Source organism: Crinia signifera, chromosome 1 (assembly GCF_055691185.1).
Source record: "Crinia signifera chromosome 1, ASM5569118v1, whole genome shotgun sequence".
Lineage (NCBI taxonomy): Eukaryota > Metazoa > Chordata > Amphibia > Anura > Myobatrachidae > Crinia > Crinia signifera.
Window position 1 is genome coordinate 442452470 of NC_139217.1, and position 25813 is coordinate 442478282.

At 45.6% G+C, this 25813-nt stretch overlaps 1 protein-coding gene and 1 long non-coding RNA gene across 2 annotated transcripts in view; one reads left to right on the forward strand and one right to left on the reverse strand.

Moving 5' to 3' along the window:
* The window catches only part of ITGA1 (integrin subunit alpha 1), a 138024-nt gene that overhangs the window by 100960 nt on the left and 11251 nt on the right, over positions 1–25813 (reverse strand). The gene's annotated exons all lie outside the window — the stretch shown is intronic.
* The window catches only part of LOC146020608 (uncharacterized), a 101368-nt gene that overhangs the window by 41876 nt on the left and 33679 nt on the right, over positions 1–25813 (forward strand). The window contains exon 3 of the long non-coding RNA XR_014450816.1: positions 20479–20617. This is a non-coding gene — a long non-coding RNA (uncharacterized LOC146020608). The remainder of the gene's footprint in view (positions 1–20478; positions 20618–25813) is intronic.

Genomic DNA, 25813 nt, shown 5'->3' on the forward strand with positions numbered 1-25813 from the left:
GATCCTTCAACAGGTGTGCATACGCAAAATATCGAGCGCATGTGGGGCACGTGCAAGTGGCGCAACAAGCGTCAGAGCGGTACGGCACGCCACATGTTGCACTCATACCTCCAAGAATTCATTTGGAGGCAAACATTGGGTGCGGAGAACCCTTTTGAAAGCGCCCTCTGCGCACTGACCCTCCTTCCTAAAGACTGGTGTTTAAATTATTATCTTTTTATTGTCAATTATTTGTGATTTATTAATTATTCAGTGTTTTAATCTATTAATTCTTTTTAAATCATTATTGATAGTATCTTTTATCTTTCTTATCTTTATTGTTATTGAATCATTATTGTTATTATCTTTATCATTCTTTTTCATATATTTAAGTAAAAATTACAGTTCTTTGTTAACACGTCATCATTACTGTCTCAGATGTATGATATGGCAGGTGTAAATGTGTTCCTAAAACACCCCCACTATCCACGCCACTCCGAAGCGTGGCGAGCGGCGGCGGAATGCTTCCTCCGACTTTTTCATACCCCCACTATCCAAGTCGGTGTGGAGTTGATTTTATATAGTGTGGCAAGCCTGAAGCATGGCGAGCACAGCGTGCCCCGAGAGGGAACTCGGATGACTTTACATGTATTCCGCGTCCCCTCGCGGGGCTTGCTGCCCTCGCCACGCTTCGGGCTCGGTGGCTCGCTGCGCTCACCACACTTTATAAAATCAACTCGACGTGGATAGTGGGAGGTATGAAAAAGTCGGAGTACGCGTTCCGCCGCCCCTCGCGGGGCTCACTGCGCTCGCAACGCTTCGGGGTGGCATGGATAGTGGGGGGTGCCTAAAACCTCTTTTTATGACATACAATCATATTATTTGTGAATCGCACACCCTATAAAATCGCATGTGATCGCATGCAATTTTGCGGAAGGTGCGATGCAGTGAATAAATTACATTAAAAAAAAATCGCATAGCATCGCACGGCACTAAAATGGCCCATGCAATGCAATGCGATTTCCCTACGCAGAATAGCCCACTAAGCAATTAGCTTAGTGGGTGCCGTGCTAGGAAACAAGTACCAAAACATTTTTACAATACTTCCTTTAATTTAAGAAGCGTTTTCTGCTTGTTACAATTTATCTATGAATAGGTTTTGGCTTCAATTTCAGTATTTTCCTCAGCAAGACAGCAGTGTTTATATTCTGTGCAGATTTGCATTCTGACAATTCCTCCAGGACTTCCTCACTGCTATTTACAGACTAATATCTGTGTCCTAAAGAAAAGGGCACAACCAACAAAGTATACTGTAGACCAGTGGCCTCAAACTGTGGGTTCTGACCCCAAAATGGGTCCTGACCACCTAAGCATGGGGTCACGACTCCATGTCGCTGACTTACAGGCTAATGTGTCTGTGGAGTGGGGGACAAGGGAAAACTTATTAAGTAAACCCCCACTGCTTCCCTTTTCTATCCCCTGTCAATCTTTTCCATTCCCCTATTACCCACTGCCTCCCCTCACCGGAACCCTTCCGGAATGGCCGGGAGGGTCCCGGAAATCGGGTCCCCCTCCCGACCCCCCCGGAAAGGGGGTCAACCCTCCCGCATATCCATCCATCACCCTCGAACCCCCGCCCGGCGGGGGGGTCCGCGGGTCAAATGACGCGATCGCGGCTAAAATGACGCATTTGCTTTAGCCACGCCCCCAATAGAACAGCCCTCCCGTGGCTCCGCCCTGAACCACCCTTTCCCCTCCCAGTGATGGCCCCGCCTCCCTACTTCAGTGAGCTGGCTGGCTGCCCTCTCCCGGAGTTGGCAACTATGGAATAGTTCACTAACCACACATGTGGCGACCATTCTGCGGTAACTTGCTCGGGTCCTGGGGTTGTTGCAGGATATTGCTATATAACATTATTAACTATATAGTTGAGGAATACTTGCTTCCTGCAATTTGTAATTTATTTGTTTGCAATCATTTGCTGTGATTTTCTTCCGACTTAGCACCATATACAGGATAATAAATGTTATGTCCCTTATGCAATAAATATTCAAAATGCAAATTAACCATACTTGCCTACTTTTGAAAAGGCATTTAATTTCTTAATTTCTTAATCCCACCCCCCCCCCCCCCCAAAAAAAAAAAGTAACAGCTGCATAATGTTCGTTAGGTGAAATCAAGGAGATTGCTAGACTAATCAGGGAGTGAGGGAGATTGTTGTTATTTCAGGGAGTCTCCTGCAGAATGCAGGAGGGTAGGCAACTATGTGTTACCCATACAGTAGCATCCAATCAAAATCTGTCTATCCTCTTCGGGGATGCTATACAGAAATGATAAACAGAATCTCATTGGTTGCTATGGGCAACATCACCTCTTTTAATTCATTTTTAGAAGCTTTAGTAAATTTACCTCAGATTGCAGAGTGCCACAGTCCTCATACAATGGTATCATATCAACCAGTCCTTTTTATGTTATATAGCTACAGTATGTTTCATTAAGGAGTTGCCTTCCTGCAGATGCTCGAGTAAACTATGCAAAAGGGCAGGAAAAGCGCTCACTGCACAAAGTTGTACAGTTTCCAGTTCTTGCTAAATAATACTTACAGTACTGCAACTTCAGAAACTTTTACAAATAGCAAGAGCAGACTAATATCTGCTTCACCACCGAGCTCCAACGTTTTCTAAGGAACCTAGGTTGAAGTTATCCATACTGTGGGGAGTATTCAATGATATATTTCTCCATGTGCAGCGAATCCTGTTTAGGATTCGCTGCACATTCGCAGGGTTCAGGAGGGCTGCAGCATTCGCTGCCAGCCCTCCCTGTCACCCTATTCAATTAAATTATAAATTAAATGTATATTAATGTGCTTCAAGCACAAGGATAAAAATAGCATGCCCCTTCACAGAAAAAAAAAAAACCCTTTATTTTAAAAGATCACTTTCCATTTCACCTTAAAAAGATGTCGAATGCAAAACGGTGAATCATGGCAAAAATCAGGGAGAAAGCAGTTCTCCATCCTAGCATTGAATACACTCTCAGCGAATCCCAGTGTAAACCCCATTGAAATACACCAGCGAATTGCAGCGAGCATGAAACGGAGAACTGGCCGGCGTTCACTGTTCGCTTTCAGCGAACAGTGAACATTGAATAGGGTGAATCAGATTTTCAATGAGTGAAACCAGCCCGATTCCCCGAAAAAAACGGTGAATCGGGAGCATTGAATACTGGCCTGTATGCAGTGGCGTAACTATGTACATGTGGGCCCCATAGCAAAAATTTGTAAGGGCCCCTATTGATCAACTTATGCTGAAAAATGTATATAGCACATGATACTTTGACAGGCAAAGTGGGCCCCTCTCAGTTCTGGGCCCCATAGCAGCTGCACCCCCTGCACCTACGGTAGTTACGCCCTTGCCTGTATGTGATTGCCTTGCCTTATATGGTACATCTAAGACACTGTGCGTTTTTTATTGCTTTTGCATTGACTGTGCCATTAAGTATAAGTAAATGATTTTGGTGTAGAATTGCCTTATTTCAAGAAAAGTGCAAGTGTTTAAAGCTTTGAGTGCCAACGTCACTGTTAGCGATCACCGAAATATCCACCAAAAAATGCCAGCGCCTCTCACAGCGACTGTTCGCTCAGTAGAAATAATCACAAATACAGCAAAGTCAATTCATTGAAGTTTAGAGTAAATATTGCACACACAAAAAGAACAGTCGCTGTAAGCGGCGCTGGCATTTTTAATGGATATTTTGCAGATCTCTCACATCGACGTTGGCAGGGTTAATAAAAAAGTTGACGTGGCAATTTTTCCACCTATTTTGACAAATTCTCTTAGCACTCAAAGGGTTAAGTGTATCATTCATTATAAAGTGTTTACTGTAGTGGCTATTTGTCTATGTTGACTCAGCAGAAGCTCTTTCAGCCGAAGGGGGTATTTACCCAGATGAGTGTCCAGTAAGCAAACGCAATTTTGATCAGCACAAGTGAAAGTTATCAACAAAATCGGTATTGCTTCCCTATTGTTAGGCGTATATTCATTTATTGCAATTGTACCTTAACAATGCATTAAGCTAGCTTATGAACTAAAAATAATTACACAGACACAAATGCATTGGATTAAAAAGTCATTAATATTCATAAATTGTAATGACCCTATTCGTAAAGGGATGGCAAGCAAGGCGCTACAAAAATCAGCCAATAGATCTTATAAAATGGCGGCAACTGAAACGCCCCAACCTGTAAAATGGCAGCAACTGAAATGCCCCATACCTCCCAACAGTCCCGATTTTAGCAGGACAGTCCCGATTATCAGGGCCTGTCCCGCTGTCCCACCCGCGGGCGGCAGTGTCCCGCCGTGTGGGGGGGCTGTTGGGAGTCCCCCCTGTCAGCTGCTAAGCAGCGGGGAATAAACGCTGTGCGCATGCGCACAGCGTCTATTCCCGCAGCCAGGGGGCTGGGGGCATGGCTAGAGGCTCACAGAGCCTCTGGGTCATGCCCCCATAGCGGCAAAATGGGGGCGTGGCCTCATGGGAGACCCGTGAGTATAGGCCACGCCCCCAAATTAGGCCACACCTCCGGAAATTTCTGCGCGTCTACGGCGCGCAGCAGCAGCGTCCCGCCTGCTGTGATGGCAAAGTTGGGAGGTATGATGCCCCAACCTGTAAAATGGTGGCGACTGAAACATCCCAACTGTAAAATGGTGGTGAGTGAAGCGCCCCAACTGACTATAGGCACAACTTGCGCTGAGAAGGTCTCGCCACCCTTTACTATGGCACAGTGTGGACACTTCCATAGAGAAGTGCCTATTGTCCCCTTGCAATGGCAGGACACCACCGCCGTCCTTCAAAAGGGTAAGTGCCACACAACGGCCACTTATGCCACACGTGACCACTGGCCAGTAGCGCCTTCCTATCTGATGAAGTCAAATTGAATTTCAAATTAAATTGTATAGAGCGAATAAATATTTGGGTGGGTGGGCTTCAAAGCTGACAAGAGGAAGTGAGGATATTCAAATGACCCTTAAACACCCTAACAAAGAATCCACCCATATACTCCCTGATAGGCTAATCCCTAGCCAACTACAAACTCTAAACAGAACTTTATCTGCCTAGCAACAGAGAGCCTTAGACTACCCAATCAGAGAAATATAAGGCTCCTAAATAGTTGCATGCCTATGCAGCTCTCACCTACTCTGAGCTGTTGTAACTATGTATAAAAGTTTGATGTAATATTCTGAACCTTTTCTCAAGAATTACATTGGGCCATTATACAGATATATTACTACAGAGAAGCGGTGCGATTAGTTTCTGTGTGAGAATCAATAGATCAGCACCAGGGCCGAGACCAGGGCTATAACTAGGGTGATGCGGCAGGTGCCAACGCAGAGAGCACGGGATGCACTGGGGACAGAACTGGCCATGGGCACCATCTATTTGCTATGTGCTTGCTGAAATGTATTATACTAGCAGTAGACCCGCCTCCGTATTGGCCCTCCGGTGCTTCGCCTGCCGGATCCCGCACGGTTTGTGACCAGAGATGTCATATCAAGTATCAGCATTTATTCTCTTAATTATAGTTCTATTTATTAACAATTTCCTTGCACATACTGTATGCTGCTATTTATTATATACATTGTATGTTTATTGGTATGTATATACATTTGTATCAATCTATTATATAATTTTGAACTTTTTCTATTTCTATCTCATAGCACTATTTTATTTGTGCCATGTGCAGTGATGCTACACCCCACCCCTTAAAGCCACACCCACATTGTGAAGACACACCTCTTCCTTATGAAGCCACACCTATTTTGGCTGCTGTTTAAAAACTGCTTGAAGAGGGCAGTCCTTTGTCTGGCTTTGTTGGCCAATCCCAGAAAATGTCCCAAACATGCCCCAAATTTTGAAAATGTTGCCCATTCTCGGGACCCACAGCATCTCCATGATTCTGCAGCTTAGGGCCACTGTGACCGTAGTTGCAGAAAGAGACCTGCACACGCCTTTAACCGCTGGGTTTGCTTGCAGCTCTGAATCAGGACTGTTATACAGTACTGTCATCTGCTATGAAACATACACATATCACAACTGAATTGTGTGCCACAGAGCAATGAAATGACTCATGACAAAAATATCCCTCTATTTTAATCATGTAATAAATCCCGCAGTGCTGCCTGCTGGAATGTATTCCGCTAACAAGTCTTTGTTACCAAAAGGTTAAAAGTCTCACATAGTCCCAATGAACGAGTTAAGACACAAAAGATATGTTATACTCCAGCAGAACAGCTATTGACCAGTGTTCTGGGATAAATGCATAGTGATCACACTTGGGATTATTCTATTGCAAATAACAATAAAAAAAGCCACCCAGAAAACCAAAACAGAACATGGGCCAGATGTATTAAGCTTGAAAAGTGATCAAATGGAGAGTGATAAACAACCAATCAATCAACTCCTACCGGACATTTTTCAATTTTTTTTTTCATTTTTGAGCGGTGTTCCTCCGGTCCAGTGGTCCAGTGGAGCCGGACTTGGATTCGGACGCCACACCGACCAAGTCCCGGCTGGAGGAGGACCGGATCGTCAGCAGCAGCAACACCGCAGCGAGGACAGGAGGAACACCGCTCAACAAACAGGTCAGAGAAGCACTGCGGAGGGGACGGGGTGCCAGCCCCCGCACCACCAACCTGAGTCATTAACTTTTTCATTTCCAGTCCGTGACTTTGCCCAAACCACCAAGCTCCCCACAGTCACCACCAACGTGACTTAGTGGGAAAGCAACCCACCCCCCGCACCTACCTACCCGGATCCCTGATTTTGCGGGCACCACGTTAGTGACCACCCACACCCATCCCCCCCACCCAACATCGCACATATTGCATGTGTATGATTTAACCATTGTAGTGTGTACAATAAATATTTATGTGTGCATATTCCGATCTCCATCGCAGCTGACAACCAGAGTGCCGACCGACCCTTGAATATATATATATATATATATATATATATATATATATATATATATATATATATATATATACAATGCAGGGGGACCGGCACTCACGCTCAATGAAATAGAAAAAGTCCTGGTGCCTTCACAATGTAGAAGAGATAGATTCCAGGAGGTGCGGCACTCAGTAATAAATAAAACGACACTGTACCAGAAATTGGTTTACAACATTTCAATCTATATTCAAGATTTTCGTCAGGATACAACAATCAGTTACAAGACAAGGCTTACCTTATAGCCCCCACCAACACCCACGTGCAAATGATCTGGCAGCGCTGGCCGGTACCCGGTGCGGCGCTGCTGCATGACGTCACCGTGGAGCCCCACGGCGCACGTCAATAGTGTAAATCAAGTGAAAGTTAAAAAGTAACAGAATAGCAACACATCGTAGAATTCAAGTAAGCATGTATAACATACAACACAATTGGCCTAATGATGACATGATAATAGACCCAACATAGTATCACAACATAAGAGACCGTAAATGATATCCGATATGTAAAACATGTTTAGAAAGGAAAAAGTTCAAAATAAAGCAAAATCAAGCAAAATCTGACCTGTAAGTGCGGTGTCATATTAAACAAAACATAAAGCAGAAATAAGTATCAGGGTCAGAACATAGAGAGAGATAAAGTTTCATTCAATCCTTTAGGTGATAAAACTTGTAGACGGAAAATCCATTCCGCTTCTCTCTTGAGCAGTAATAGACCTCTATCCCCACCGCGGCTGAGTGGAGGGATATGGTCTATCATTCTATATTTCAAACTCGCCATGGAGTGCTTAGCCTCAGCAAAATGCCGGGCTACCGGTTGATCGCTTTTACCACTAATAAGAGCTGCTCTAATTGATGAACGGTGAGCGGCCATCCGCTCTTTAAATTTTCTCTGGGTTTTGCCTATATAGCTAAAACCGCACGGGCGCATGATTTGATATATAGTGTAAGTACTGTCACATGTAAGATGGTGTTTAATTTTATATTTGACACCAGAATGCGGATGCAAAAAGGTATCACCAGAAATCATATAATTACATGTAGTACAACCACATTTGAAACAACCATTTTTCTTAAGTGACTGCTTTAGATACTGAATCATCACAAGAAATAAATAACAGTACCAGCAGTGCTTAAAGTGGTCCAAGGGAGGTGGTGGAACTCACCTCTCTACACCCACCCTTGTGGGCTACACCCCTAGCACCTCCCACCTGGCTAAAGCCACGCCCATATCCCCGCCCCTTTAAGTATATTCATTGTTTACCCTGATTACAGTAAATAAATATGAGTACAGGTAAAAAGAATGCCACAATTCAATACACATTAGAGCTTAAATATAAGTAGCGAGGACTTGATCAATGTACTGTACTACTAGGGGCTGGTGTCCAATGAAGGACACTGGGTCTTTTAGTATAGGAGAGCTGTGAGTGAAATGTGTAGAGAAGAGGGCTTAGACAACAGGAGGGAAGAGGGCCCTGCTCTGAAGAGCTTACAATCTAGTAGGGGCAACAGACAGATTACATGAGGTGCTAGCAGGTGGCAGGATGTAAGCAGGCCAACGTGTGTGGCAGGGGTCAGGTCAGAGTTTGGTGGCAGTGTGGACTTTGTCTTGCAAATTATTTTCTCTTTAAAAAATCTGATATCACCCAGTATCCCACACTGCCACAAAACTCGGACTTCAATACAGCTTGCCCTTTGTCTGGGTGTGCATAGGCATTACACACCCAATATAGCTTTTAAAACACTAGCAGCCACCCACAAATAAATAAAATACACAACACCCATTTAAAAACACACTAAGGGCCTAAGGTTCACTCAGAATGAGGTAAATTTGGTGCGTTTCCGATGTTTGCTGCGAGGAGGGAGGGCCAAACAGGGCAGCGGGAACAGGGCTCACCTATGGGAATGCCTTGCGTTTTATGGGCGTCCCCATGAAAACTCTAGGCATTCCCATGGGAACGCAGGCCCTGACTTCTATATGCAAAGGCAGAAGAATTCATTTAATCGTCAATGATCAATAAATAATTTCCCCTACTAGTGGATGTATGTGAGGGTATGTGTTCTGGGCAGTTTATAAGGCGCTCAGTAAGCTGTGGTGTTTGCAGCTCACAGAGACAACAGAGAGAGAGATAGGGGTAGCCATCGACTATCGATGTTCCCAAGACGTGTGCGCATCCCGTGCAGCCAGGTCGCCCGCAGCGGACCGTCCCATTGCTCTGCGCATGCGTGGGGAAGCCCCCCTTGAATGATTTGGCACACTTAACAGCACCCTTGCAGTAAGAAAAAATATGGTACTTATGTAGTATCTGGGCTGCCGATTTCTAAATCGGGTACATCGCATCGCATCGCATGCGACCATCGGATGCGATGCGATGACCCGATTTTTCCATAGGAATCAATGTTAAAATGGACTGAGTCCATTTTAACATGGAATTCAATGGGAAAAAGGGGTCCTTTTCATACCCCTACTATCCAAGTGGGCATGGAGTTGGATATAAACCTGTGGCGAGCGTAGCGAGCCACCGAGCCCGAAGCGTGGCGAGCGTAGCGAGCCCCGCGTGGGGACACAGAATACCGGCCCCTCGCGGGGCTCGCTTCGCTCGCCACGCTTCGGGCTCGGTGGCTCGATACGCTCGCCACAGGTTTATATCCAACTCCATGCCCACTTGGATAGTAGGGGTATGAAAAGGACCCCTTTTTCCCATTGAATTCCATGTTAAAATGGACTCAGTCCATTTTAACATTGATTCCTATGGAAAAATCGGGTCATCGCATCCGATGGTCGCATGCGATGCGATGCGATATCGCATCGCATCGCATCTGATTGTATGCCTTAACTTAAGGCATACAATCAAAAAATCGGCAGCCCAGATACTACATAAGTACCAAAAATATATATATATATATATTTTTCTTTCAATTAAAAAAGAAAAGCCAGCTCCCCTGGACTGATACGGCACACATGGCGGTGCCCCTGGACTGATACGGCATACATGGAGCATCCCTGGAATTATATAGCACACCTAGCAGCACCCCTGAAATTATATAGCACACCTAGCAGCACCCCTGAAATTATATAGCACACATTGCAGCACCCCTTAAATGATATGTAGTGTTCAATCTAGCACCCGCCATATTTGAAAACCCATGCAGTTCCTCTTCCCTGTCTGGGGTGTCGCTGTCTGCTGTGGTGTTTCTAGCACAGGACAGGTTTGCATATCAGTGCTGATATACAGACCACACTGTGCTAGAAGCACTACAGCAAACAGCAACACTCCAGGCAGGTAAGAGGAACTGCATGGGTTTTCAAATATGGCGGGTGCTAGATTGAACACTAGATATGGCACACTTAACAGCAAACTTGCAGTAAGAAAAAAATAAAATGATTTTAATAAAAAAAAAAAAAAAAGTCAGCTGCCCTGGACTGAGAAGACACATATGGCGGCACCCCTGGACTGATAAGGCACACATGGCGGAACTCCTGGACTGATAAGGCACACATGGCGGAACCCCTGTATTGATAAGGCACACATGGCGGCACCCCTGGACAGATACGGCACCCATGGCGGCGCCAGCGGAATTATACAGCACACATGGCAGAACCAGTCAGACACAAAGAGAAATATGTTTTTAATAAAAAAAAAAAAAAAGTCAGCTGCCCTGGACTGAGAAGACACATATGGCGGCACCCCTGGACTGATAAGGCACACATGGCGGAACTCCTGGACTGATAAGGCACACATGGCGGAACCCCTGTATTGATAAGGCACACATGGCGGCACCCCTGGACAGATACGGCACCCATGGCGGCGCCAGCGGAATTATACAGCACACATGGCAGAACCAGTCAGACACAAAGAGAAATATGTTCAGGGATGCCCAAGAGCCATCATCCATACATTTATACTTACACCACCACCCTCATACATTCAGTACATACAGCATCACTCTCACCGATCTATCCATACCGTGCCACTGAGAGGATCTGGCGGGCGCGTGATAAACGAGTCCGGCTCCATCTGTATCATATATACTAAACACCCCCTACCCCCCCTGTGAGATACAGCATGACCCACCCTACCCCTCCTCAGCCCTAGTGACATACACTACCCCACCATCCCCCTCAGCAACCTACAGTAACCAACCTGAGCTACCCCCCCCCCCCCCAGTCTCAGTGATAGACACTACTTCCAGCCCCATATATGTAATCTCACTCCCAGCCAGCATCAGTAACATGCCAAAAAATTGGACAAATTACAAGTTTTAGACTAGTCCCCCAGCCCAGCCCCTGGCACCAATGACACAACATTATACAACATACTGCTGCTCCCCCAGGCCCAACATCATTGAGATAACAGCTGCAGTGCAGTCAGTAGTACACTAACTCACCAACAAAATGGTAATGGTCACAGAGCCTGAGGCTGGAGCAGGAGGTGGAGGAGAAGCAGACTGAGTGCGCAGTAAAATGGAAAATGGGCCAGAGAAAAGGCCCGCCAAACCCCCCCTCACCCTCCCCCTCCTCCCTCCCTCCCTCCCTCCCTAACTCAATCCCTCCCACCCCACCTCCCCACAGGCCACAGAAGCACAGACTCACTTGGGTTGTCCGATTCCTGGCTGGGCTCCTGGCGGGGGCTACTGGATTTAGCGTCCGGCGGAGGCAGAGAGTGGTAAGCTGGAGGCTGCACAGCGTCCGCACTAGCTTGCTGCCGGACCCGGTCTGTCTATCTGAGTGACAGCCTGTGCATAAGCGCGGGTCCCTCCTCTGTCCCCTTGGTGGCCAATCCCAACAGCAGGAGGGGGAGGCAGTCAGGTCCCCGCCCGGCGCTGTGTACCGCTCGGCGCTCATAGTCACAGCCGCCTGTCACTCAATAGAGTCTCTATTGTGACAGGCAGCTGTGACTGTGAGCGCCAAGCGGGGCACATAGACACTCAGTCTCACGGCAGCACCCACATCGGCGTGTCCCCGCATTGAGATCCAGATACAGGATTCTCGGCGGGGCGGCAGCAGCAGCAGGCTGGCTGAAGGAGGCGGAACTGAGTTCCGGCTTCAATTGGAACTGCCGGAACTCCGTTCCGGTGCGTTCCGGCCCACTTTAACCCCTGAGTACCAGTGACTCCGAACCCACCACCCGACGCAGACATCAGTTTGTCCCTTTAGGTGTGACAACCAGAAAAAACGCTACAAAACCAAGCGACATTACACCAGACGTGGAGGGCAAAGGAAAAGGATCTGCTCGTGGGGCAAAAACCACCAAGAACAAGAAATAGTTATTATTCTTTCTTCATATGAGTTATCTAAAATTGAATACAGCATCCTGTCTAAAGGTTTATCCTTTATACCATCCAGTGACTTTGATTCATTCCAGTGGCAATTGAAAAATCTAAACTACATAGGAAACTTAAACTCAAGGAACATTTTGCTAAGCAATTACCTATTCCACCATCTAACACTCAGGAGACTATTCCACCTCAATTAAATTCCTTCCAGCCTAAATCTACATTCGAACCGGTTTCATATAACCCTAGTATCAAGACTTTTATGCGTCTACTGGACAAAGATATGGAAGAAATTTCATTATCCAAACAAGTACATCGTGCCAACCTTTCTCCACAGGAGAGGCTGGCATTAAAGAATTTATCCTCACAAGATCAGATTGTTATTCGTGCAGCGGATAAGGGGGGCGCAGTAGTTCTTCAAAACCTCACTGACTATCGTGCAGAGATTTATAAACAACTGGGAGTGGAAGGAGTATATGTTAAATTAAGTGGCAATCCTAAATTCATCTTTGAAAAAGAATTACGTGACGGTTTGGTTCAAGCACGTGATGCTGGACTGATTACAGATAAATAATTTGACATCTTAATCCCTTCCCACCCACGGACTCCACTGCTTTATACTCTGCCCAAGATCCACAAAGGCATGAATCCACCCCCGGGTCGCCCGATCGTGTCTGCTTGCGGATCTCTATTCCAACCTACATCTATCCTTATTGACTCTATCCTACAACCACTGGTCAAGGCGCACCCTAATCATCTACTGGACACTACAACTCTTCTTAACAAATTAGAGACTTTGGGACCTATCAACGATGATACTTGGCTAATAACTTTGGACGTAACTAGCCTTTACACGGTGATCCCGCATACTGAGGGCTTGAATGCGGTGAAAGACTTAATGAATAAATCAGGTCTTTTTGACCAATCCCATACTAACATTTGGCTTTCTTTACTGGAACTGATTCTGACTAAGAACTACTTTTTATTTGATAGTAATTATTACTTGCAAACAAAAGGGTGTGCGATGGGATCCTCCGTCGCACCTACGTATGCGAATACGTTTATGTTTAATGTGGAATATGAATTATTTTTCTCTAATGTTGATATTGCAAAACATGTAATGTTCTTTCCTAGGTATATAGACGACCTCCTATTATTCTGGACTGGTCCACAGGATGCCTTCATTGATCTTATCTCCAAGCACAACAGTGGTCCCAGCCCGGTAAAATTCACTTATAGCATGGAGAAATCCTGCATTAATTTTCTTGACGTTACTATTTTAATCCTTGACTCTAAAATCCACACCACTGTGTTCTATAAATTGACAGATAGAAACACACTGTTACATAATACGAGCTGTCACCCTAAAAACTTGAAAAGAGGCCTGCCATATTCGCAAATGCTGCGAATATACAGGATTAATAGTAATCACTTAACAGCATTATCCCAAATTAATGATTTGATTGATCGTTTATTAATGAGGGGCTGATCTAAGCAATTGCTGGAGAATACTAGGGACAATGTATTAAAACTGGATCGCAAACTTTTGCTTAAACCTAAAGTGAATGCCAAGAATGATAAAATGACAACTTCATTCCCTTATGTAAATCGATTCAATACTTCCTCCCATATCATTAGCGCCAAATTGAATAATTTGTGGCCGATCGTACAGACTGATCAAGATCTCAAGCTTGCTAATGTTAAACCCATGCCTTGTTATTCTCGAGCAAGAAATCTTAAAGATTTACTAATGAAAACCGATATTTCAAACTCAGGTGATTCGCCCAGCAAGAACTTTCTGTCACTTAAGAAAAATGGTTGTTTCAAATGTGGTTGTACTACATGTAATTATATGATTTCTGGTGATACCTTTTTGCATCCGCATTCTGGTGTCAAATATAAAATTAAACACCATCTTACATGTGACAGTACTTACACTATATATCAAATCATGCGCCCGTGCGGTTTTAGCTATATAGGCAAAACCCAGAGAAAATTTAAAGAGCGGATGGCCGCTCACCGTTCATCAATTAGAGCAGCTCTTATTAGTGGTAAAAGCGATCAACCGGTAGCCCGGCATTTTGCTGAGGCTAAGCACTCCATGGCGAGTTTGAAATATAGAATGATAGACCATATCCTTCCACTCAGCCGCGGTGGGGATAGAGGTCTATTACTGCTCAAGAGAGAAGCGGAATGGATTTTCCGTCTACAAGTTTTATCACCTAAAGGATTGAATGAAACTTTATCTCTCTCTATGGGCCTTATTCTGATCGGTGCGGCCCGATCAGGAATATGCGGCCGCGACCGTGCAGGCGAATCCCCGCCTTCCATACGGATCGCCACCTCCGTCCGTACGCGGATATGTGGCGATCCGCATGAAATTGGACGGGGATACGCCTCCTCCGTCTTGGGAGCAGCCCCTGCATTCGATGGTCGCCGAACATCGAATGCAGGGCCGCACGCTCCACCAGGTCCCGCCAAACAAGACCACACGGACACTTGTCCGTGTGAAATCATGTATGAGGGCGGGCAGCTGACATCCGGCGATGTCAGATGCCCGCCCCCTACACACGCGTCACGGCCTCATTACCATGCATACGCCCCGCGTTTGCATGGGAACGCCCATGAAACGCGGGGCGTATGCATAGGGTAATGAGGCTAAGTAGCCCCTCACGCCCCTCTACGCCCCCTGTGCGGCGTGTCAAGAATACGTGCGGCGAAATCACCTGCACATGCGCAGAGTGACCTCTGCACATGCGCAGACGATCACCATCGGCGGGACGTACGCATGCGGAGAAATCCGCACCGATCAGAATAAGGGCCTATGTTCTGACCCTGATACTTATTTCTGCTTTATGTTTTGTTTAATATGACACCGCACTTACAGGTCAGATTTTGCTTTATTTTGAACTTTTTCCTTTCTAAACATGTTTTACATATCGGATATCATTTACGGTCTCTTATGTTGTGATACTATGTTGGGTCTATTATCATGTCATCATTAGGCCAATTGTGTTGTATGTTATACATGCTTACTTGAATTCTACGATGTGTTGCTATTCTGTTACTTTTTAACTTTCACTTGATTTACACTATTGACGTGCGCCGTGGGGCTCCACGGTGACGTCATGCAGCAGCGCCGCACCGGGTACCGGCCAGCGCTGCCAGATCATTTGCACGTGGGTGTTGGTGGGGGCTATAAGGTAAGCCTTGTCTTGTAACTGATTGTTGTATCCTGACGAAAATCTTGAATATAGATTGAAACGTTGTAAACCAATTTCTGGTACAGTGTCGTTTTATTTATTACTGAGTGCCGCACCTCCTGGCATCTATATATATATATATATATATATATATATATATATATATATATATATATATATATATATATATATATACACACAAGTTCTCAAGTTGAGAGATGCGCACTCGCCACTTTATCAATGAAAAATCCAATTGGTACTTGTTTCCTAGCACGGCGCCACCGATTTTGATTGTATTGATCGGGTCGGAAAAATCGCGTTGATCGCATCGCATGCCAACCAAATCGCATGCGATGCGACCGACTCGATCGACCCGATTTTTACATAGGAATCAATGTAAAATGGTCCCTGAGACCCGATTTTACATTGATTTTAATGTAAAAGCCCCCAAACCCCCCATTTTAATATTAAACCCCCCCATATGGTTGAAATGGCCCCCCATTGTTAACGCCACCCCACTATTGACGCCAACCCGAAGCATGGCGAGCGCAGCGAGTACGCGTTCTCCGACCTTTTCCTACCCCCACTATCCACGTCGGCGTGGAGTTGATCTTATATAGTGTGGCGAGCGCAGCGAGCCACCGAGCCCGAAGCGTGGCAAACGCAACGAGCCCCGCGATAGGACGTGCATAACTTCACAGGTATACGCGTCCACTCGTGGGGCTCGCTGCGCTCGCCACGCTTCGGGCTTGGTTGCTCGCTAGGCTCGCCACACTATATAAAATCAATTCCACGTTGACGTGGATAGTGGGGGTATGAAAAGGTCGGAGGACGCGTACCGCCGCCCCTCGCGGGCTCGCTGCATCGCCACGCTTCGGGTTGGCGTCAATAGTGGGGTGGCGTTAACAATGGGGGGACATTAACCATACTTTCTAACCCTATACAATGAGACATTGGCCATATTGGCCCATTTCCCACTGTTCCCTATGTAAAATCGGGTTGATCAACCCGATTTTAACTTTAAAAATATTTTAACATTATTCTCTATGGGAAAATCGCGTTGATCGCGTCGGTCGCGTCATGGCCCATTATAATGGCCCGCGATGGACCCGATCAATGCGATTTTGTCTTTCACCGGCAAAACTTAAGGCATGCGATCAACCCGGCGGGCGCCATGCTAGGAAACAAGTACCATCCAATTAATAAAAGCACTTTATTCGTCCAACGGTGTCAAACAAAGTAATATATAATCACATAGCCCCGACGTTTCGGTCCTTAAGTAATGGACCTTTCTCAAGGAGCATGAGTGAAGAACAACATCGATAAGGGACAGCTGTGGATCATGCAGACCAAAAAGGTGCAGACGCCATGATATATATATATATATATATATATATATATATATATATATATAGATAGATAGATAGATAGATAGATAGATAGATAGATAGATAGATATGCACAGGAATAGGCAATAACTTTGCATAATTTGGCAAAGCGAACGTGAGCCCTAGCACCATTCCATTAAAATATCCCCATGTCTGTGTTTATTTGTGTCTAGATTTATTATTAAAGCAGCAAAATATATAGATGTTGTTAATACCTTGTCTGGCAGAGTCTGCGAACTTGGCCTAATGAAATGAAATAAAACTAAAATAGTCTTTTTTACTGACTTTGAGGAATGTGTCTTGGGTGCAAATCAAAACCATGAATGTCACTTTCAACTTTTCCCAACAACTTCTGTTTTCCTAAAGTCATTTTCATGCATAAATGGTCATTTATGAATATTCCCAAATGTCAGGCAAATGACAGCCTTTATCAGGGTTGGCTTAACCCCTTCAGTGGTGGGTTTTCCTGGGGCAGGATAAACCTACCAGAGCAGGACAAATAAATACTTACCACAGAACTTAGGGGCAGCCGCTGCCTTCTGCAGCAGCACCCATCCCCTGGGGCTACTGCTGGCTTCGGCTATTTGCAGCCACTTGGGGATGTTCTGAGAGGCTCAAGGGGAGGGCATGCTCAGGCATTTATGTGTTTGGGTGTCTGCCAAGCAGCCCCAAACTTTCCCGAGCGGGGCTTGTCGCCTGGTCACTGCTGCGAATGGTGGCAGGACAGCATCGGTGAACCGGTGTACGATCGCTGGGGTGGGGAGTTGGGACTGGCTGCAGGTGAGCAACAGGGGGAAGGGGGTGTGCCACTAGAGGTGGTGCTCCAGTGGTGCACAGCTGGAGGCACCACTGGTGCACACCTCCTTATCGGTGGTATTCCCATAAATTTTAGAGGGAGAGCCTTCTCCTACAGCGCGGCTCAGCCCAGGCATCCCAACAAAGTAATTAAAGACCACATTTGCCTGGGCTTGAAAATGTGCTAGGGCCTGTACAGAACAGTGTAGATATAACCAGTGCTGTGTGGGTGTGACCAGTGCTGTGTGGGTGTGACCAGTGCTGCGTGGGTGTGACCAGTGCTGCGTGGGTATGACCAGTGCTGTGTGGGTGTGACCAGTGCTGTGTGGGTGTGAAAAACTGGAGAAGGGATATATATCGAAATATATATCCACTTAAGGCGCTAGGTAAGTGTGTGCTTGGCTATTTAGCAGCAATCCTAGAAAGGGGGAGTCAGCCCCAATATATTAAAAATAGCAGAAGAAAGTGGTGGATTGCGCTCAGATATTGAATGGTGTAGGTGTGACCAGTGCTGTGTGTGTGACCAGTGCTCAATTTCTCCCTAAATAAAATATAGAAACACTTAATAATTTTGTGTGAAAACTACTATTTTTTTTCTTTCAAATACAGATCTTTATTGAAATTACACATCACATCAATATGACCTCAACACATAATATATAAAATAAGCGGGAGTGTGCAAAACCCGGTATTGTAGGCTGGTGGAAACGCTCCCAGTTGAAATGGCCCGGGTCATGAGACCCAGCATTTCAACCCGGGTAGCGACCAGGGTTGAACGTGGGTTCAACCAGGGTCACTGTGCAGTGTAAATGGGTAACCAGGGTCGATGTGAGCCAGTTCCCATTCACTGCAATGCAAAAGCCGGTGCTGGGAGATGCACTTCTCTCCCAGCGCTGCCCAAGCACCGCCTCCCAATGACATCACCCACCCGGCATTATGCTGGGTGGAGACTCTACTAGAAAAGAGTTCACAAGATGGGTCGCACCCAGGTTGGAGCGGGATACAAATTACGCGGAGCAACTCAAATTGTAGATGGAAAAGTATCATCTATATATATATATATATATATATATATATATATATATATATATATATATGTCTAGTGCCTATTTGTGTGTCTCCAAAACACTGACATCTGTTGGCAGCGAGTGAAACTACATCTCTTTCTATCTCACACATGCACAAACACAAAAGCAATCACAAGGTAGTAGACTAGCTTTCGAAACAGTTGGGCTTACTAGTAAACTTGCTCCGGGCACTAATAACACAATAACAACCCCAAATGGCTGTCTATCTGCGCCAGTTGGCTGAGACTGAATCCTGATAAAACAGAGGTGCTTATGATAGGACCTTAACGTCGCAGGACAAGACTGCAGCATAGCCGCCCAACTGGACTGACACTTGGGGGTACAGAATTACAAAACTCTGATCATGTGCAGAATCTTGGCGTGGTGCTGGATGGTGACTTGACACCTAAACATCAGATATCAGCCACAATCAAATCCTCATTCCTTCATCTTAGGAACACAGCCAGAAACAAACACTTAACCCCCTCTGAAGATCGTCCAAAAGTCATACATGCATTTGTAACATCTTGTTTGGATTACTGCAATGCCCTTTACCTTGGTCTACCAGCAAAAGAACTGCACTGATTACAGCTGGTACAAAACACAGCTGCCAGGCTGTTACCCAACCGGCTCCGTTCTAGCCACGTAACTCCGATTCTCTACTCCCTCCTCTGGCTGCCTATAAGATGGCGAATCATCTTCAAGATTAACTGAGTTTCAAAGCCCTACATGACCAAGGCCCAAGGTACCTGAAGCAGCTTTTGATTCCATACTGTCCCACCCGATTACTGCGGTCTGTAGATGAAGGACTTTTAGCAGTACCTAGGATCTCCCGTAATTCATCTGGGGGTCGAGCTTTTAGCCATGCAGCTCCGACTTTACGGAACTCACTTCCCCGCACAGTTTGAGAGGCCCCCACTCTAGAATGCTTCAAAAACAGACTCAAGACTTTTCTGTTTACTCAAGAATTTCCTTCATTCCCTTAAGTATTGTTTATGAAAATCTTTTCTGTACTTCATTGTTTCTGTACTGTATTACATTCATTCTATCTGTTAAGCACCTTGACTCCTATTGGAGAAAAAGCACTATATAAATACAATTATTATTATTAAACTACATAAGACCCATCAAGCTACCATACTGTAACTAAACTGCAACAGAACACTATACACGTGAACATCTATTCCAAATAGTAACCTTTGGTGAGTCATCTTGCCGGCGAACGTCGATCCCATGCTCTGAACTTGGACCCGCTGCACCTTGTCTTGGAATATATACTTATATTGGTAAGATAGAACAAGTTGTCCTGGGTATATAAGTGCACAAGGGATTTTTTCAGAATTGAAAGCAAGCATACTTTGTGTTGGAGCCTATTCAATCCGTGCAGTTTTCCGACAGTCGGAAAAATCTGCACTTTTTACCGATAATAGGTCAAATTTACATTTACCTTATTACATTTTATGTGCCAATTTTTCAACTGTCGGAAAAATCAGCGAAATAAAATGTCCTTGATTGGGGTGGATGGTGGCGCCTTTACCACTCGTTAGGCTTTCGAATATACGCTGCCTAGGTCTGAATCAGTCCTTCCTCCCTCTCTGCTGGATGTTCATGTATCCACTACTGTTACATTACTGTCAGAATGTTACTGTTACTTTGTTATTCTTTGCACATTTTTTTGTTATCCTCTCGGCAATTATTTTAGGTAATATTTTGCTGTACTTCTTAGCAGTGACTTATCTTTGGCACTATCTTTTACATCTTCCAGTGTCAGGTGCAGTGTGATGTGTGGTTTTCCTTGCGAAGAAGCTGCAGCATCTGAGGTTTCTGTTTGACTTGTTTCTGTTACGCAGCTGTACTGCAGCCGCTCTACTCATCCGGATGGGAGGTCTACACGGTCTACTCAGGTAGTCAATAAGTCCATATGCATTAGGTGGACAGGTACCTGTACAATAGGTCAACAGATGAAAGGTTGACACTGCTTAAGGTGGACTTGGCAATCGTCAACACACAAATAGGCACTCACAGTAGCTTCCCAAACGGAGCTATTACTAAGTAACAGAGATGTCTCCATAGTCACTGGCCAGCTTTTCCGGCCTCAGTCACCCAGACTTATACCTTTAGGTGATCTAATATAAGCCCATAGAAACTTGATGTAATAGGGTTAAGAAAAAGTGAAACTGCATTTGCTAAGATAATTTCTCAAAAGTGATTTTATATATATATATATATATATATATATATATATATATATATATATATATAACAGTAAAGATGCTTTAATGTAAAGGACAAAGACTCCACACATACACTTATACGACTTCTCGGAGGGAGAGGTTGCATAAGAATTAACTTGAATTGCCCAGGAGCAGGATCACATGGGTTACAGTATATTATATCGCATGTGATCCTTTAGCATGCGATATACTGTAGTAATTACATAGTAATTGAGGTTGAAAAAAGATGTTAGTCCATCGAGCTCAACCTATCTGACTTGTAACTACTGACTTAAGTAATGCTGGCCATACATCAGACCAAATTTCATCCAACCATCCAACTAGTTAATTGGATGGAATAAATATCTGGTCCTGGATGGGAGCAAAATGTAATTTGTAATTCAGTAATTTGCTCTGAAAATCTGGAGACAAAGTAATGCAGTTGTATCTGTTTGATTTAAATAATTTCATTGAATGTTTTTGTCCATTTTCCTGGGTTTGTGAGCAAATTGCTGTTTGTCATTTGCTCCCATCCAGTACCAGATTTTTATTCCTTCCAACCAACTTGTTGGATGGTTGGATGAAAGTTGGTCTGATGTGTGGCCAGCAAGTCATATCTATAGGATTCTCTTAGTGGCCAAAAATGTTTCCAGTTTTAATTTAAATTCATTAACAGTAGTTGCTGTAACCGCCCCACCGGCAATGAGTTCCAGAATTTTATTGCTCTAATGGTGAAGAATCCTCTTCTTAATTCAGTACGGAATTTATTTTCCTCGAGCCTCAGTACATGCCCGCGTGTCCTAAGTATAGGCCTGTTAGTGAACAAATCATCTCCCAGTTCTATATGATTCCCAGTCCTGTATTTGAACATACTAATCATATCAATCTCTGTTTCTCCAGTGAAAACATACTCAGCTTGGTCAGGGCCGCCACTAGTAATGTTGGGGCCCGAGACTGACCTGCAGGTCGGGCCCCCAGCGCCCCCCCCCCTCTCGTGCACCGGCACCCCCCTCGCGCGCCGGCACCCCGCCCCCCCATTACTATTACTTACCAGCGGTGGTGGCGGCATCTTCTCCCTCCGGGACTCGGGGCTCGGAGCACTCACTGCACAGTGCAGCCTGCAGAGCGCCGAGCCCCTCTGTATCCTAGGCTCGGCGCTATGCAGGCTACACTATGTATTGTGCGCCGGGTGGGGGATATGTGCGGGTACGGGGGGTGGGGGTGGAGGTGCTGTGCCATTGTGGGCAGCTACCCGGGCCCCTCCAGAGGCCGGGTCCCGGGACAGCTGTACCCCTGGCACCCCCTGTCGGCGGCCCTGAGCCTGGTTAACCTATCTTTGTATTCTAGTGATTCAAGATATTTTACTAGCTTAGTCGCCCTTCTCTGTACCTGTTCCAATTCATTTATGTCCTTTTTACGGTGTGGTGCCCAAAACTGAACACAGTATTCCAAGTGTGGTCTCACCAGTGCCTTGTAAAGTGGCACTATCACATTGGCATCCCTTGAATCCATTCCCCTTTTAATGCATGCCAGTGTTTCTTTTTGCTACTGCAATTGAGCAGTGTGCACTATTTCCAAATTTTCTATGATGACCACCAAGTCCTTCTCTACAGCAGAATTCCCTATAATAACTCCATTAACCTATAAGTAGCTTGTTCATTTTTGTTCCCATAATGAATTACTTTACAATTTTCTACCTTATATCATATGCAATCCCATTCCCCGCTACTGGGAAGCTGCCTGTATCTCGCAGGTCTGATTTTTCCAATCAGATGCGCACAGGAACAGATATCGAACACATCGCATTTAATTTTCTTGTGATGCGAGTTCCCGCCTCACATCGCAGTTGTAGATCCTACATGGTGGTGTGTCACATGCGATACCTCTAGGGTTACCACCTCATCCCTTCAATTCCGGACACATATTAATTACACAGGTTCTGTGGCTGGCTGACTTCAAGAATTAATATGTGTCCGGAATTAAAGGGATGAGGTGGTAACGCCAGATACCCCGCCTTAGTGGATGGGGCCTTTAGACTCCTCCATCCCCCAAACTTACAGACACGTTACACTCCCACCCTGCTTTCTTATAAGGAGTGTCTCACAGATGTTCTGGTTAATTAGTCACATGGGCCCTTATTCTGATCGGTGCGGAAATTCCCGCATGCGGACGGACCGCCGATGTTGATCGTCTGCGCATGTGCAGAGGTCACTCTGCGCATGTGCAGCCGATTTCGCCGCACGGATTCTTTATACGCCGCACAGGGGGCGTAGAGGGGCGTGAGGGGCTACTTAGCCTCATTACCCTATGCATACGCCCCCCGTTTCATGGGCGTTCCCATGCAAACGCGGGGCGTATGCATGGTAATGAGGCCGTGACGCGTGGGTACGGGGCGGGCATCTGACATCGCCGGATGTCAGCTGCCCGCCCCTATACATGATTTCACACGGACAAGTGTCCGTGTGGTCTTGTGTTGCGGGACCTGGTGGAGCGTGCGGCCCTGCATTCGATGTTCGGCGACCATCGAATGCAGGGGCTGCTCCCACCATGGAGGAGGCGTATCCCCGTACAATTTCATGCGGATCGCCACATATCCGCATACGGACGGCAGGTGGCGATCCGTATGGAAGGCGGGGATTCGCCTGCACGGTTGCGGCCGCATATTCTGATCGGGCCGCACCAATCAGAATAAGGGCCATTCTGTTAGCTGCACCAGGCTGTAAGGGAGAAATAGACTCAGGTCTATTATACAGGTAAAGGTGCGTACACATTCACAGATTTTCTGTCTGATCTATCTGGTGGGAACAAAAACCTGGAAATGTCTGGGAGCATATGACAATCAAAAATTTTCACCCAAATGCAGGAAAACAGAAAAAAAATATGCTTTGATAAATTTGTTATATCAGAACGATGAAACCATTTGTCTGACTGATCACTGTCTATTTTCAAGTGTTTGGGAACAATTTTTTGATTGTCAGTTGCTCCAATCCATTTCCAGGTCTTTGTTCCCACCAGATAGATCAGACAGAAAATCTGTAAGTGCGTACGCACCTTTAGACATATTTTTTGTCCTCCAAATACATGACTTCCCCTGGTTAGCAAGCTAAACACCCCCGGTTCCTCCTATTGCCACAGTGTGCATACCTCCCAACTTTTGATGATTCTGCGACGGAACCCAGCTGATGCGCGCCGTTGGCGCGGCGGAAACTTTGGGGGCGTGGCCTAATTTTGGGGCGTGGCCTATACTCACAGCTCTCACACGAGGCCACGCCCCCATTTTGCCGCTATGGGGGCATGACCCAGAGGCTCTGTGAGCCTCTAGCCATGCCCCCAGCGTCTATTCCCCGCTGCCTAGCAGCCGACAGGGGGGACTCCCAACAGCCCCCCCTCACCACGGGACACTGCCGGCCGCGGGAGCGACAGCGGGACAGGCCCTGATAATCGGGACTGTCCCGCTGAAATCGTGACTGTTGGGAGGTATGGTATGTATATTTATGTATTCCTGTAATAAATACTCTCTAGAAAAAAAAGATGCTTGTACAGTTTTTACATAATAGCAAGGCGACCTAAGTTATTGGTATAAGAAAGCAGGATGTTCAATGTCATTCTCAAAGAATTTGAGATAAAACACTGAACTTCAACTTTTCCCCTCCGAGTCAATGGCAGGATGTGGAGCTTTGCAAACACCATGGCCATGTGTCAGATACAATTGGAGAGAGTTCAGGCCTTTGATATAACAAAAAGTGTCACCACGGCGACCACTGTGCTGTGTAACATTGTAGCTGATTTGCATAGTAACAGGTATCTCACAGCAGCACTGTTTATACAGTACAGTATATAGGGATGGCCATCGTTGCCATTGCCATCGATGGTTGCCATAGATGGCAATAGTGCAACTGGCCATCGATAGTGGTTAACTACAGTATGCAATGGATGACCATCGATATTTTTACATATCGATGGTCATCCATTGTGTTTGACTGATTGGCCTGGGGGCCAATCAAAACATGGGGGCGGGGCTTCACAGGTGTCGGGAGGGGGGGGCGGAGATATGCTCCGTCTCCGTGCCTCGGCTGTGCCATCAATGAAGGGAAACCATTTAGTTCTCCCCCATTGATGGCAAAAGTATTTGACATCGGCCACAAACCATTGATTATTTTGGCCATCCCTATTTATATATCCCACATATGAGTGCTGCATACTTGCCTACCTGACCCTCTCCATAAGGGACACAATGCTCTGTTCCTGGACTTCCCTGGTAATGTAGGATTGCCATCACCTGTGGTGAAACACCTTTCTTATCAATAACCTAGCTCCCCACAGGTGATGGCAATCCTACATTACCAGGGAAGTCCAGGAACAGAGCATTGTGTCCCTTATGGAGAGGGTCAGGTAAGCAACCATTCTATCTATCTGTCTATCTATCTATCTATCTATCTATCTATCTATCTATCTATCTATCTATCTATCTATCTATCTATCTATCATCTATCTATCGCCTCCTGCATACTGCAGGAGACTCCCTGACATAACAGCAATCTCCCTCATTAGTCTAGCAATCTCCCTCATGTCACCTAGCCCACATTACACTGTTACATTTGTTGGGGAAAAAAATGAATGAGAGATAGATACATTTACATTGAATAACCAGTGCCATTTCACTGCATTGAAAACACAATGATCCCTATGGCTACATGTATGTCTTGTGGCCAGTTATATGGACCACGTATAAAACACAATAGATGAACAATCCCTGGCACGTATCAGTGAGTTTACTTTCAAGCATAGTGTCTCTTACTAACTGCTCTGGGGCTCATCTACATTTGGATATAAGATATTTTAAAGATTCCTCTCAGATGTAGCAGTACACACCCACGCTTCTAGGTG